Raw genomic sequence first — 12,881 nt, 5'->3', positions numbered from 1 at the left:
AGGACTGGACTGGATTCTTGTGACAAACGTTGTCTTATATAGTTACTCTATGGTAACTACAAAGAAAAATGGCCACCTCATTAACTTTTTTTGTTTTGTTTTGTTTTTTTACGAACTCAGCGCAAATTCTGACGTGGTCTACCAGTGGCGGTAGAAACACACGAAAACTGTGAGAAGGAAACTAGCCAACAAACATCCGATTAGTGTCAACAAGATGGGAAATAATGGGATTTCTCGTTTCTAACCCTGTAGGAAAGCATCAGGTGGGGGTGTTTACTGTATTCTGGATTAGACCTGTGGTGGCGTGTTGTTTGGCCCAATCCCAATGCACCCCTTGGCCCCTCCCCCTTACCCTTACCCTTCCATTTTGCGCGTTCACGTTAAGGGGTAGGGTTGTCCCGATTGTCGATGAGTCTAAGGGGAAGGGCTGTTTGACCTTCCAAACGGAGATTTTTCAGGACCGCGCTACAAAATGGAGGGGTTTGAGAAATCTCCCATAATTCAGTTCGAATCATTGGCAAAATGAAGCAAAAAAGTGCAGCAGTGACGAAAGAAACACACAAATATTTTATTTTCTGCGTAAACAACTTCATCATGTGATTGACAGTTTAATGCCGTTCCAATGTGTTATAGATCGCATTTCGGCGGTTTGCGGTAGATAGTCGCAAAAAGATGCCCAAAGCCCATGGAACAGAGACGGTTCCAGCTGCTGACGGCATCGGGAATTCTGTCGCAAACAAAGTTGTCGCATCTGTTTATATCGACATCGATGACTGATGATGACGGAACAGGTCTGGAAGGGTTGGACCGTTTCATAGGGGGACGTTTACACCACTACCCCTTACAACTCTGATTCAAGAAGTAGTGCCAAGGGGGAGGGGTTAGAGGGAGGGGCCAAGGGGTGACTTGAGATTGGGCCTTTGTACATATTCTATACATGTATTTAAAAGTGTTAAATGGCTTAAGCGGTCCAGTAGGTCAGGTGGCAGAGCGAGGAATGGCTCATTATGGGGTCCATTCAGTCTATTTCATCTCTATCATTGGCGAACAGGGTGTGAATTGTCTAATATTTGCTTGTAGAGCTTCTTAAGGTGTATATATAGTATGTGAGTGTTTACTACAGTTCAGTCCTCGTGTGTTTACATGCACACAAACATTAGCTTTTTTTAATTTAAGCTCATTCCTGACAGTGAACCTTGGCTTCTTCAGTATTCTGAGAACCACACTCATATAAAGCACGTACAGTCATATGTATGTGCAGGCCAATTTTATAAAGGTCAGGTGTGTTTTGTAGTTACGTTGTTTCCAAAAGGATCTCATTGGTAAACCGAAACAAACAGAGAAAACACCAGAATGATAAAACTGGATCTGTGAGGTCGATATTAAATGGATTAGAAAAACTGGACGTATTTGTTCTTAACCCATAAAGACTCAAACATATAAAACTCTATTCTGACATTAGTCAGTATTGTTTTGGATCCCAGACCCATGTTAGAAAAGAAACACCTGGAGTCAACATGTCCACATACTTTTGTCCATTTGTGTATGAGTTAGGTCTTTATGATATGAGGATAACGATATGTGACAGGACCAAAAACTAGACTTTTTCCATTGAAGCCAATGGAGCTGAGTGGAAAGGACTGTTGATCTGACCAGTATCTGACCAGTACCTGTCCAATATCTGTCCAGTGTATGTCCAGTATCTGACCAGTACCTGTCCAATATCTGTCCAGTATCTGACCAGTATCTGACCAGTATCTGACCAGTACCTGTCCAATATCTGTCCAGTATCTGACCAGTATCTGACCAGTACCTGTCCAATATCTGTCCAGTATCTGACCAGTATCTGTCCAGTACCTGTCCAGTATCTGACCAGTATCAGTCCAGTATCTGTCCAGTACCTGTCCAGTATCTGGCCAATATCTGACCAGTATCTGACCAATATCTGACCAGTATCTGACCAGTATCTGACCAATATCTGTCCAGTATCTGTCCAGTATCTGTCCAGTATCTGACCAGTATCTGTCCAGTACCTGTCCAGTATCTGTCCAGTATCTGTCCAGTACCTGACCAGTATCAGTCCAGTGTCAGTCCAGTATCTGTCCAATATCTGACCAGTATCTGACCAATATCTGACCAGTATCTGACCAGTATCTGACCAATATCTGTCCAGTATCTGACCAGTATCTGACCAGTATCTGTCCAGTATCTGTCCAGTATCTGACCAGTATCTGTCCAGTATCTGTCCAGTACCTGACCAGTATCAGTCCAGTATCAGTCCAGTATCTGTCCAATATCTGACCAGTATCTGACCAATATCTGACCAGTATCTGACCAGTATCTGACCAATATCTGTCCAGTATCTGACCAGTATCTGACCAGTATCTGTCCAGTATCTGTCCAGTATCTGACCAGTATCTGTCCAGTATCTGTCCAGTATCTGTCCAGACGTCCAACAAGCAACATTTAGACTCATATTTTTAAAATTATACACTAGTCTTTGCTTTATGTTTTTTAACTAACATTTTGCGTCTGGGAAATGTTTGTGAATAATACGAGCCGTTCAACACGGAACAGAAAACCCATAAAACTGTGTGCGTGTAAACACACTCCACATGTCCAGCGTTAGGAGACGACCTGCAGTTAGGGTTCAACGTCGTCTAAAAAATATGGGTTCAAAACCAAAAGTGTTGTTTTGGTCTTTTAATGTTCCATGAATTTCATGAACTTTGAGACCACACGGACCTAAAGAACAGGTTTGATTTTATTTTTTCTTTTTCAAGTGATCATTTTCTTCGTCATAAACAGTGTTAGAAGAAAAGCTAAAGCTCTTAAAGTCTTGTACAAATATTTGACACAGCTACAGAAATGGTTTTGCCAGTTGAATAAGAAGTGCTCTTGAAAAACCATTTGTCCCAGAAATGAAAAGTCCCACTGACATGGACGCTCCTGAAGGGGTTTCAGTTTGGTGAAAGCAGACGTGTCTTCAGTGGGAATAAAAACCAGATGTGTCTGACGGTGAACAGGTGCTCAGTGACGGCGTTCGTACAGACCTGTGGAACTTCCAGACACCAGTTGCGTATTCCTGCTGCTCTGTTTTCATCCACCCAGGTTCATAGATGGTTGTTTTTATTTACAGCTTGCTGGCGAGCTCCATTAGACTGCACTGAAAACATAAAACTAAATTCGGCTCCCTGAGTTTTTTCTCGACAACAGATGCAGCCAGTATTGGATGGAGACTTTTCCCTTTGTTGTGAAATTGTTGACATTTTTTCCATTTCTGTTTTTTTGTAAAGTTGTGTCATTCTTCTGTTTGTTTGTTTTTTTTTTTTACCTGTAGGTGCAAATGTATCATGTCATATGAGCAACTGGACACCCATGATAACTAGGGATGCACGATAATTTTTTTTCTTTTACAACCGATAACCGATAACTTCCTGCTTCTCGTAACCGATACCAAACAACAATAGTTCCCATTCTTCCAATTCTTTTATTCTTCTTTCCAGTCAGTGTTAAACTCACTTAATAGTCCAGTAAAGGCGTCTACAGAACCAAAAGGTTAAAATGGACAATAGACCAAGGGTTTTCAGTTCCGTACTGTTTATGTCCAACAGAGGTGATTGGTTTGAGACTGCAACATTCCGCTAACATTTCAGGAAATGCATGGGCAGAACTGCACTGTCGAATTTACAAGAAAAATACAAATTAGATTTACATTAAAATAGCACAAGCATGCACGTAATTTTATGGCTGTGTCGTTCTGGTCAGCTGTTTGTTTGCTTTCTGACACAAATTCCTTGATTAATTCTCGTATCAGTACCTACACTGTTGAACTCCCTGTTGACGTTGAGCGTCAGAGGGTCATCTATGAAGCAGAACTCAGCTGTTGTGAAGCGTGGTGGTCATTGGCTAAATGCGTCAAATCATCCCACCTAAAACCCTCCCACAGACGTTCAGCGTCTCTGGGGGTGAATGGGTCAGTAGGCGGGGCCACTTCGGATGTTGGATTGAATGAACTGTTCAAAAGACTAGTTATTGGTCCCAAAGGCTGAAGGCTGTGTGCTGATGTGGTTTTAGGGAACAGATGAAGCAGAACAACCTCAACAAGTGTTCAGAGAACGCAAACCTCCGCCAAGCACCCTGAACGGTGTGCATGTGTGGATCGACTACAGTTTCCAGGTTGTTCCATACAGCAGAAAAAGTTAAAGCTTGGTACCAGTCATGTGTCTGTCAAATTAGATTCAATTCCAATCAATATTTGTTGAGTTCTAATTTTAAATGTGTGGTAAAGGGGATTTTCAGTGTTAAATGTAAATGTCCACAGAGTCCACATTCCACAGTGGATGTGGACAGTTTTGTGCCAGATACAAGATATCGTTCTAAGCTACAGGTGGATCAAATTGGAGGCTAATCGGAGTCGTTTTGAATTTTTTATGAATTTTCAAAAATTGTTCAATGATGAGAGATAGAAAATTGTAGATGTTGTGACCTTGCTGTGACCTTGAACTTTGGCCTACTTGGCCCAAAATGTAATGGGTTGGTCCCAGGGCCTAGGCCTATCTGTGGGGAAGATCTGGGAAAGATGGGTGGAAGAGTTTTCCTGTAAAGTTACTAACAAACAAACAAACAAAGCAAAGTGATCACAGTACCTCCTGGCGGAGGTAAAAACTGCTTTATCTTCCTCTTGGTCTTCCAGCTGTAGCAGAGAGTAAGGAACTGAAAACCCTTTTTAAAAAAGAAAGTATTATCTTTAATTTAATTTTTATTTTTTTATATTGAACTCTGAACTGAAAACCCATCGACTGAATGGACTGGTCCACACCGCTTCTTCTTGGTTTTTTATGGTGGTTGCCAAGGCAACAACGTACACTGTGTACCGATGAAATGCACCAAATCTAAGCAATTTAGATTTATTATTATGGGCTGTATTTATCAGTGAAAACTTTAATTATCGGAATTATCTGAATGACTTTTTTTTTCAATATCGGACCAATAATTATCAGTGTTATTGTGCATCCCTAATCATAACTGTTGAATGATGGACTGATTTTACGTTAGCATGTGCTATTTATGCTTGAATTCAAGGGAAAGCAGAGGTGAGGAGGTCACATGTATGAGTTTGATATGTTCAATTTGTACACGTGTGCTCATGGAAGTTTGTGTTGGAGTCTGTTTTTTGCTGGAGATGGTCATTTCCTAATGGGAGCTACCTCTGCTCCTGCAGCACTAGCTCCCCACAGCTAGAGCTGGTACATATCGATAGGATTAATTTGACTGATTACATTGTAAGGATTTGGACAACAGTAAAATTTACAGATACAGTGGTAGTTTGGATCGTATTCACATCCCGTCAGGACTAACACAGGGGCTTGTTTTCAGCTGTGGACGGTAACGACAGTAGAACACGACATAGAAGCACTTTACCGAACAAAATGTACGGAGCAGTAAATCTGTTTGAATGGTGCTGATGCAGCATCTGCATAAATCTGCAACATGTACAGGTTCATAAAAGGGTCAATGTCCAAAATTTAAAATAATTATGTTAAAGGGCTCATATTTGTCTAAACCCACTTTTCTTAGTCTGTGCTTCATTTCTTTGTGGATTTGGACCCTAATAGTTCAGACAGTTTGAATTTGAACCCTCCAGCTGCTGCTAAACTATCTTTAAATTCATTTGGACAAAAAAATCCAGTGGATTTCTACAACCTGTTTGAATTCCTTCTTAATTAGTTGTGTCTATAACTAGTTCCGTCTCCACATTTGCTCATATCAGCTCCAGACTTCAGTCCAACATTTCTCCAGTTTTTCTCCATAATTGTTTGTCGTCATCAGCGGTTGTAGTCCAGACTGAAAATATGTCCAAACTTGGAGCCCATTACCTCAAATGTTCAGTTGTTGGTTGAACGGGACAGAGCAGCACAGCTGACAACCTGGAGGGGGCGGGGCCTGAAGTGTCTCCTATGCATTTAAAGGGCCAGCGCTCCAAACCACCTTTCTGGTGTCATTACTCAGAAATAGGGTTGAAGATGGAGCTGTGGAGTTGAATGAATGAAGAAGAATTCCATTATTAAAACTAGAAAAGGCAAGGCAGATCTGCCCCCCCCCCCCCCCCGCCAAAATTGAATCATATGTTCCTTGTGCCAGTATCAACATTTCCTCAAATTTTCATCCAAATCCATCCATAACTTTTTCACTTATCTTACACATGGACAGACAGACAAACCAATGCCGGCAAAAACATAACCTCCTTGGTGGAGGTAAAAAGGAAAATATCACCCCTTTAAGAAATAAGACATATTTATGTCATTGCAATTTACATTTATGCATTTAGCAGACACTTTTTTTCCAAAGCGACTTACAGGGGAAAAAACAAAAAATTAAAGAAAAATACAAGAATAGATTAAAAACATAAAACAGCTGTACAATTAACTCACTGTCATACAGAAGAATGAAAAGCAAAATAATAGACTAAAATATAAGAATAGATTAAAAACAGACATAAAAGCAGCTGTACACTCAAAAACAGTGAAATAAAAATACCTAATAAAATAAAAAAAAAAAAAGCATAAATTGGGACTGTTCTATACCAATTGTGGGCCCCATGAAAGGTAAACATTATGGACCCTTCATAAAATTCAATAACTTGATGATCTGTCAGTGGTATGGGGTATAGGGCCCCATGAATTTGTCATGTTTACCCCCCCTTAACAATATGTACCTTAAAGCTGTCATCAATCAATCAAATTGTATTTATGCAGCACCACATCATAATAAAAGTTAACTGATGACCCGTTACATTTAGAGCTGATCTAAACCAGACTCTTAATAAACCAGTTCACAGACCCCAACAGAATGCCCCCCCCCCCAAGTGGAGTTCGAATTACCGTAACTCTTTCTAGAGCTGCAACTGATTAATCAATTAGGTGCCTGAAACAAATGCAAAAAGTCACGATTCGATTAATCGACTGGAATTGATTAAAGGGAAATATTCTATTACAGTTTTCCTGAACTGAAGCTTCTTTGTGCGTCACAATAAGTGTCCGTGTGAAACTCAACAGTGGAACCAATGTTTAACAGCAGAGAAATGAAGGAAACTAAGCTTTGATTCAGGAGAACCGGGTCACTTTGAGTCGATTAATCGGTTGCAGCTCTAACTCTTTCGTGATTTGTCCGATCGGAAAAATTCCAACGGCTTCGGAAATCTGAGACCCTGCACTTTACAGGCGTTACGTTAATGTCACGTGTTCCTGTAGTAGAAGCTGGAAAACAAGCCTGGAGAAGCAGTCAGCAGACCTGAGTAACAGAGCGGATAACGGACACCAGCTTAGATTTACTGTTGGAATATGTCGACAAGACGGGGATCTCAGCATCACAGAACAAACCCCAACACAAACTTCACAAACCTGACATACTGAACAGGTTAATCTGGCAGAACTCTGATTTTAATGACACCTGTCGGATGGGAACGAGGACGCTCATGATGAAGAGCGTCCTCAAAGGAAAGATAATCAGCCGTATGAAAGTCAACTTGTGTTCTTTTTTTTTTTTATTACAGTTTGTGGTGAACCAATGTGAGCTGTACAGTTGCTGTTTTATCCCAAAAATCATACTGGGGTCACTTTTGGTTCACGACCTAAACACAGGAAGTGATGGATTTGCCTTGTTGGGACTCTTCTTCTTAGTTTTTCGTGCTGCTTTTCACCTTTACGAAGCCTTCAGACGTCCGCTTGCTTGTAGCTGTCTCTGCTGTTACCCATCATGCCCGCGTCAAATAACTAAATGCCGTTAAAGCAGTGTTTGAAAGAGCGCGTGGTGCGTTCAAGGACAGACGGGTTGTAGCATCGCAGCATTTTTAAGGGTTGACCCAGATTGTAGACAGACCGATGCCTTTCTCCTCCCTGAAAACTAAAGCCAATAGTCTGTTAGCGAAGTATAAAATCAGCTGTTTGTTTGTCATCTCAGCTCGTAGTTTAACCCTTTAACCCCTGACGTGATTCCAGGTAAAGGTTCTGCTGTGAATCTGCATCTGTTTCAGGTTTCAGGAGTTTGTGCTTGTGTTCCTTTTCTTCAGTGGTTTAGTTTTATTGTGTTTTAGGGTCAAAACAGGTGGAAGAACAGAAAAAGACAAAGGGCCTGATTTACTAAAGGTTGTGCAAACGTGGCAGCGCACACCAAGGTTATTATCGTTAACGAAAACTAACGAAATGACGAAAACTAGAATGGAAAAAACATTTTCGTTAACTGAAATTTTTAAAAAAAACTATAATTAAAAGAAAAAAATGATAACTAACTGCAACTGTATTGTGTGTTTACAAAACTAACTAAAACGTATAAAAATTCTGGATAAAATTCCCTTCGTTTTCATCTTTGTCAATGTCAGATTGATATGAAATCGATTTATTTCCCTTAAGCAATTGTAGCTGCTGGCACCATATGATATTTAACTTGTGTTCACTTGTGGTTTCCAGTCGTCTTCTGGTCCCCACTCAACCTGGAAACATGGAGACTAAAGTTGGAAGAGAGCAGCAGAGTCCTGTCTGGGATTTATTTGAATACGACGACGAAGAAGAAGAGAAAAGATATAAAGAAACTCAAACTAAACTAAAAGTAAGCATTTAGAAAATAACGAAAACAAATAAAAACTAGCAAACCTGCTGTAAAAACTAATTAAAACGAACTGAATTAGAGAAAAAAAAAGTCAAAACTAAATAAAACTAAACTATAATGAAAAATCCAAAACCATTATAGCCTTGGTCTGGATCATCAGTGCTGGCTGATCCTAGAGCAGTTTTTACAGTGTATTGTCTCCATGACGACAACCAGTAGTGTCCGCAAAATCCTCATTTAAATAGGGCGGTCTCCGAGACTTTGTTTTCATTTGTGCGGGAAATCTGAGTTGATCACCTGTGACACGCAAACCAATTGGATCTGCATTTTTTTTAACTTGAGCAAGTAAATTTAGATTTAGGATGTTGAACATCAACTGTGAACTGGAACACACTGAACAACAGCAAGGATTTGAATTTGGTGCCAGTAGGTTTAGATTTGGACTCTTTTTTTTTTAAAAATAAATTAGTCCAGCTGCTTTTTGACACCTGTTGAACTCCAAAAAACAGTTACACAGTCAAAAAAAGGAACAAAATAAGCAACAAATGAACAAAAACTAATGAAATAACTACAAAATAATAAATAACAGGAAAAGATATGCAACAAATGGACTAAAATGAAGCAGGAAAAAAAAAGAATAAGCAACAAGTATTTGAATTTGGGCCCAGGAGTATTTAGGTTTGACTTTTTTTTCTGCTTTTTGACACCTGTTTAACTCCATAAAGCAGTTCCACGGTCAAAAAAATAATAAAATAAGCAACAAAATGAACAAAAACCGCTAAAGTGATCAATGAATAATAAACCAACAAAATAATTAGTAACATGAACAAAATAAGACACAAACTGAACAAAATTGAAGAAAAACATTAAAAAAAAGATATGTAGGAAAATGAACAAAATAAGCTACTAAATGAACAAAACCAAAGGAAATGTTTATAAAATAATAAACAACATGAAAAAATATGCCAAAAAAGGACCAAAAATTAAGTTAAAAAAAAGAACAAAATAAGCAACAAGTATTTGAATTTGGTGCCAGTAGTTTTAGTTTTGGGCTCTTTTTTTCTAAATCAGTCCAGCTGCTTTTTGACACCTGGTTGAACTCCAAAAAACAGTTACACGGTCAAAAAAAGGAACAAAATAAGCAACAAAATGAACAAAAACAGTTAAAAGTGATCAAACAATGAACAAATATGAAAAATAAACCAACAAAATAAGTCACAAACTGAACAAAATTGAAGAAAAACAAAAAAATAAAAGACAAATGTAGGAAAATTAACAAAATAAACAACTAAATGAACGAAAACAAATAAAATGTTTATAAAATAAGCAGCATGAAAAAATATGCAAAAAAAAAAGGACTAAAATTAAGTAAAAAGAACAAAATGAGCAACAGGTATTTGAATTTGGTCCCAGTAGTTTTAGTTTTGGGCTCTTTTTTTGGACTCCATACAGCAGTTCCACGGTCAAAACTAAGTAAAAACACGGTAAAAAAAATAAAGGAAAATCACCACAACACTGGAAACAACAGGAAAAACAAACAAACAAAAAAGAATGCAAGGAAAACGTTAAAAAAAAAAAAAAGCCCAAACTGTCTATTTTTATAGTGAGTCGGTCTCTCTCACTGCTCTGTTTCGCCCCCCCATGGCAGTGGTGGGGGGTGCACTGAGCATGCTCAGATGTCTATCTATTCCATCAGCACGATTTGAAATTTCACTACTGAGTAAACGGTTGAATTTACATGAATCTTGAAATAAGTCCTCCATTCAGAAGGCTCAGCACAGACACGTCAGGGGTTAAAGGGTTAAACTCTTACTTAATACTGCTTCATAACATGTGGTCCTCACTGGTAGCCCCCCCCCTCGACTATCTCCTCTTGGGTAGGTGAATGGGTTTAGTGCCTTGTCTTGGTTAAAGGGTAACAGTCGTAGAGAGAAAAGGGGAGAGAACACCAACTTCAGTCATTGTTGATATTCAGGGTGGAAAAAAAAACAAAACCATGACACTTCCTACGTCCTGTAATCAGTCTTTAAAGCCAGAGCCGGTAGAAGCAGTAGAACAAATGCCTGTCACATAGATCAAGTAGAGACTTTTCCATGTCATGTGCTTCACAACACAATTATGTCATTTAAACAAAAACAAACAAAAAAAAAAAACTGGAAAAAATGGGAATGTGGTAGTTTTCTGTCGAGGTTTTCCGTCTCTATTGTTGTTTTGCTCCACGTTTCGTAGATTTCGGAGCGATTTCACCCAAGTCAACTCTTAACTTCTTTCTAATACTAAGAATGGAATGAAATGGAATGAGAACAAGGTATCAGCGAAGAAGAAGAGGAAGAGGAAGAAGAGCGTTGTGAGCGGGACAATCGGACAGATTTCTCTTCTGCCTCTTCTGCTGATGCCTCCATGTTTGTCTGAATCAGTACCTGTCTGTCAGAACTGAAAAATAAAGGAGAAAATGGGATTGAACTGGTCACGTTGCATGTGTATGTTTATGAACGTGTCTGCAGCACATTTAACCCTTAAAGACCCAAACATCCACCATCCACCAAAAGCATCTGAACTGTTTAATACCTGCTGATCCACTAATCCTATCAATACATGTCAATGATTGGTGGAAAATACAGTTTCACCTCATTTATTCATTGGATAAAAAGTTGTAAAATGGATAAAATACTTGAAAAATAAGGAAAAATGAACCAAAAACCTTTGAAAATATTGCGTAAAAGTTAATCAATCCTAAAATGAGAATAAAATGAACAAAATACTAGAAAAATGAGGAAAAATGAACCAAAAGCCCTTGAAAATATTGCATAAAAGCAAAAAAAATCCTTCTAAAGTGAGGAGAAAATGAGCAAAATACTGGAAAAATGAGGAGAATTCATCATTTCATAACAATCAGAACCCTGTATTTAGTCTGATAACCCTCAAAAAACAAAACCACCTACTGATCTAAACTGTTTAATACCTGCTGATCCACTAATCCTATCAATACATGTGAATAATTGGTGTCAAATACAGTTTCACCTCATTTATTCATAGGATAAAAAGTTGTAAAATGGACAAAATACTAGAAAAATAAGGAAAAATGAACCAAAAACCTTTGAAAATATTGCATAAAAGCGAACAAATCCTTCTAAAGTGAGGGGGAAATGAGCAAAACACTTGAAAAAATATGAAAATTCATCATTTCATAACATCCAGAACCCTGTATTTAGTCTGATAACCCTCAAAAAAACAAACCACCTACTGATCTAAACTGTTTAATACCTGCTGATCCACTAATCCTATCAATACATGTTAATAATTGGTGTCAAATAGTTTCACCTCATTTATTCAAAGGATAAAAAGTCATAAATGAACAAAATACTAGAAAAATAAGGAAAAATGAACCAAAAACCTTTGAAAATATTGCATAAAAGTTAATCAATCCTTCTAAAATGAGAATAAAATGAACAAAATACTAGAAAAATGAGGAAAAATGAACCAAAAACCCTTGAAAATATTGCATAAAAGCTAACAAATCCTTCTAAAGTGAGGAGAAAATGAGCAAAACACTGGAAAAATTAGGAGAATTCATCATTTCATAACAATCAGAACCCTGTATTTAGTCTGATACCCCTCAAAAAGCAAAACCATCTACTGATCTAAACTGTTTAATACCTGCTGATCCACTAATTCTATCAATACATGTCAATAATTTGTGTAAAATACAGTTTCACCTCATTTATTCATAGAATAAAAAGTTATAAAATGAACAAAATACCAGAAAAATAAGGAAAAATGAACCAAAAACCCTTGAAAATATTGCATAACAGTTTTCAAATCGATCTAAAGTGAGGGGAAAATGAGCAAAATACTGGAAAAATGAGAATTCATCATTTCATAAAAATCAGAACCCTGTATTTAGTCTGATAACCCTCAAAAAAACAAAACCATCTACTGATCTAAACTGTTTAATACCTGCTGATTCACTAATCCTATCAATACATGTTAATAACTGGTGTAAAATACAGTTTCACCTCATTTATTCATAGAATAAAAAGTTGTAAAATGAGACTAAAATGAGCAAAATACTAGAAAAATAAGGAAAAATTTACCAAAAACCCAAACAAATCCTCCTAAAGTGAAGGGAAAATGAGCAAAATACTGGAAAAATTAGAATTCATTTCATAACATCCAGAACCCTGTATTTAGTCTGATAACCCTCAAAAAAACAAACCACCTACTGATCTAAACTGTTTAATACCTGCTGATTCACTAATCCTATCAATACATGT

General features: G+C 37.9%; 1 long non-coding RNA gene across 1 annotated transcript; it reads right to left on the bottom strand.

Moving 5' to 3' along the window:
• Positions 1-112: 112 nt before the first annotated feature.
• LOC115423978 (uncharacterized) lies at positions 113-2,069 on the bottom strand. Its single transcript, XR_003936035.1, has 2 exons — positions 2,034-2,069; positions 113-1,890 (listed from the first exon to the last, which is right to left on the bottom strand). It is a non-coding gene; the product is annotated as an uncharacterized LOC115423978 (long non-coding RNA).
• Between the last annotated feature and the right edge of the window lie 10,812 nt (positions 2,070-12,881).

Source organism: Sphaeramia orbicularis, chromosome 8 (assembly GCF_902148855.1).
Source record: "Sphaeramia orbicularis chromosome 8, fSphaOr1.1, whole genome shotgun sequence".
Lineage (NCBI taxonomy): Eukaryota > Metazoa > Chordata > Actinopteri > Kurtiformes > Apogonidae > Sphaeramia > Sphaeramia orbicularis.
This window is presented reverse-complemented; position numbering and strand designations above follow the sequence as displayed.